At 41.6% G+C, this 3,819-nt stretch overlaps 1 non-coding gene across 1 annotated transcript; it reads right to left on the reverse strand.

Moving 5' to 3' along the window:
* Positions 1-337: 337 nt before the first annotated feature.
* LOC148564863 (small nucleolar RNA R71) lies at positions 338-444 on the reverse strand. Its single transcript, XR_015884401.1, has one exon. It is a non-coding gene; the product is annotated as a small nucleolar RNA R71 (small nucleolar RNA).
* Positions 445-3,819: the final 3,375 nt, after the last annotated feature.

Raw genomic sequence — 3,819 nt, forward strand, 5'->3', positions numbered from 1 at the left:
TTCCAATTTACATGGAAGAAGCATCTCCATTCCTGCCATTGGAGCTAACAACTTTGAGCTGAAACCTCAATTAGTTTCTCTGATGCAGCAGAACTGCAAGTTTCATGGACTTCCATCTGAAGATCCTTTTCAGTTCTTAACTGAATTCTTGCAGATTTGTGATACTGTTAAGACTAATGGAGTAGATCCTGAAGTCTACAGGCTCATGCTTTTCCCTTTTGTTGCAAGAGACAGAGCTAGACTCTGGTTGGATTCTCAACCTAAGGATAGCCTGAACTCATGGGATAAGCTGGTCAAGGCTTTCTTAGCCAAGTTCTTTCCTCCTCAAAAGCTTAGTAAGATTAGAGTGAACGTTCAGACCTTCAGACAGAAGGAAGGTGAATCCCTCTATGAAGCTTGGGAGAGATACAAAGGACTGACCAAAAAGTGTCCTACTGACATGCTTTCAGAATGGACCATCCTGGATATCTTCTATGATGGTCTATCCGACTTAGCTAAAATGTCATTGGATACTTCTGCAGGTGGATCCATTCACCTAAAGAAAACGCCTGCAGAAGCTCAAGAACTCATTGACATGGTTGCTAATAACCAGTTCATGTACACTTCTGAGAGGAATCCTGTGAGTAATGGGACGCCTATGAAGAAGGGAGTTCTTGAAGTTGATACTCTGAATGCCATATTGGCTCAGAATAAATTATTGACTCAGCAAGTCAATATGATTTCTCAGAGTCTGAATGGAATGCAAGCTGCATCCAACAGTACTCAAGAGGCTTCTTATGCAGAAGAAGCTTATGATCCTGAGAACCCTGCAATAGCAGAGGTAAATTACTTAGGTGAACCTTATGGAAACACCTATAACTCATCATGGAGAAATCACCCCAATTTCTCATGGAAGGATCAAAAGCCTCAACAAGGCTTTAATAATGGTGGAAGAAACAGGTTTAGCAATAGTAAACCTTTTCCATCATCCACTCAGCAACAGACAGAGAACTCTGAACAAAATGCTTCTAATTTAGCAAACTTAGTCTCTGATCTATCCAAGGCCACTGTAAGTTTCATGAATGAAACAAAGTTCTCCATTAGAAATTTGGAAGCACAAGTGGGCCAGCTGAGTAAAAGGATCACTGAAATCCCTCCTAGTACTCTCCCAAGCAATACAGAAGAAAATCCAAAAGGAGAGTGCAAGGCCATTGACATAACCAAAATGGCCGAACCCAATGAGGGAGAGGAGGACGTGAATCCCAAGGAGGAAGACCTCCTGGGACGTCCAGTGATCAATAAGAAGCTTCCCTCTGAGGAACCAAAGGACTCTGAGGCTCATCTAGAGACCATAGAGATCCCATTAAACCTCCTTATGCCATTCATGAGCTCTGATGAGTATTCCTCTTCTGAAGAGAATGAGGATGTTACTGAAGAGCAAACTGCCAAGTTTCTTGGTGCAATCATGAAGCTAAATGCCAAATTATTTGGCATTGATACTTGGGAAGTTGAACCTCCCTTGTTCATCAATGAACTAAGTGATCTGGATCAACTGACATTGCCTCAGAAGAAACAGGCTCCTGGAAAGTTCATAATACCTTGTACCATAGGCACCATGATCTTTAAGGCTCTGTGTGACCTTGGTTCAGGGATAAACCTCATGCCCCTCTCTGTAATAGAGAAACTGGGAATCTATGGGGTGCAAGCTGCTAAAATCTCATTAGAGATGACAGACAATTCAAGAAAACAGGCTTATGGACAAGTAGAGGACGTGTTAGTAAAGGTTGAAGGCCTTTACATCCCTGCTGATTTCATGGTCTTGGATACTGGAAAGGAAGAGGATGAATCTATCATCCTAGGAAGACCTTTCCTGGCCACAGCAAGAGCTGTGATTGATGTTGACAGAGGAGAAATAGTCCTTCAATGGAATAAGGACTCCCTTGTGTTTAAAACTCAAGGATGTCCCTCTGCAACCATGGAGAGGAAGCATGAAAAGCTTCTCTCAAAGCAGAGTCAACCCAAGCCCCCACAGTCAAACTCTAAGTTTGGTGTTGGAGAGTTTCAACAATGCTTTGAACATCTGTGAGGCTCCATGAGAGCCCACTGTCAAGCTATTGACATTAAAGAAGCGCTTGTTGGGAGGCAACCCAATCTTTATTTATCTAACTATATTCTTCTTAGTTATATGTCTTTATAGGTTCATGATCATGTGGAGTCACAAAATAAATATAAAAATTGAAAACGGAATAAAAAACAACAGAAGAAAAATCACACCCTGGAGGAGCATCTGCCTGGCGTTCAAACGCCAGAACAGAGCATGGTTCTGGCGCTGAACGCCCAAAATGGGCAACATCCTGGCGCTGAACGCCCAGAACAAGCATGGTTCTGGCGTTCAACACCAGAAATGGCAACAAATGGGCGTTGAACGCCCAAAATGGGCACCAACCTGGCGCTGAACGCCCAGAGTTGTGTGCAAGGGCATTTTGCATGCCTAAATTGGTGCAGGGATGTAAATGGCTTGACACCTCAAGATCTGTGGACCCCACAGGATCATCTCAGGATCTATGGACCCACAGGATCATCTCAGGATCTGTGAATCTCACAGGATCCCCACCCACCTCACCCTCTATCTCTCCATTCATGACCTTCCCTTCTGTTTTCCATCCACCACTCACATCCATACACACATCCCTCCATCTCCTCCATATCTTCTTCTTCTTCTATTCCTTCTTCTTTTGCTCGAGGGCGAGCAACATTCTAAGTTTGGTGTGGTAAAAAGCATAGCTTTTTTGTTTTTTTCCATAACCATTGATGGCACCTAAGGCCAGAGAAGCCTCTAGAAAGAGGAAAGGAAAGACAAAAGCTTCCATCAAGGGTCTATAGCTCAGTGGTAGAACATTTGACTGCAAATCAAGAGATCCCTGAGATACCTCAGGGGATACATTTTCTTCCACACAATTATTGGAAGCAACTAAGGGTGGAACATCAAGAGCACTCCATCATCCTTCATGAAATCAGAGAAGATCTAAAAGCAATGAAGGAGGAGCAGCAAAGACAAGGAAGAGACATAGAAGAGCTCAAGGACATCACTAAGGTGGACTCATTCCTTGTTCTTACTTTCTCTGTTTTTCGTTTTCTATGTTATGTGCTTATCTATGTTTGTGTCTTCATTACATGATCATTAAGTAGTTAGTAACTTTGTCTTAAAGTTATGAATGTCCTATGAACCCATTACCTCTCTTAAATGAAAAAATGTTTTAATTCAAAAGAACAAGAAGTACATGAGTTTCGAATTTATCCTTGAACTTAGTTTAATTATATTGATGTGGTGACAATGCTTCTTGTTTTCTGAATGTATGCTTGAACAGTGCATATGTCTTTTGAAGTTGTTGTTTAAGAATGTTAAATATGTTGGCTCTTGAAAGAACGATGACTAGGAGACATGTTATTTGATAATCTAAAAAATCATAAAAATGATTCTTGAAGCAAGAAAAAGCAGCAAAGAACAAAGCTTGCAGAAAAAAAATATAGGCGAAAAAAAATAATAGAAAGAAAAGCAAGCAGAAAAAGCCAAAAGCTCTTAAAACCAAGAGGCAAGAGCAAAAAGCCAATAACCCTTAAAACCAAAAGGCAAGGGCAATAAAAAGGATCCCAAGGCTTTGAGCATTAGTGGATAGGAGGGCCTAAAGGAATAAAATCCTGGTCTAAGCGGCTAAACCAAGCTGTCCCTAACCATGTGCTTGTGGCGTGTAGGTGTCAAGTGAAAACTTGAGACTGAGCGGTTAAAGTCAAGGTCCAAAGCAAAAAAAGAAAGAGTGTGCTTAAGAACCCTGGACACCT

The sequence above is a fragment of the Arachis ipaensis genome, chromosome B5 (assembly GCF_059453495.1).
Source record: "Arachis ipaensis isolate K30076 ecotype BB chromosome B5, ASM5945349v1, whole genome shotgun sequence".
NCBI lineage: Eukaryota > Viridiplantae > Streptophyta > Magnoliopsida > Fabales > Fabaceae > Arachis > Arachis ipaensis.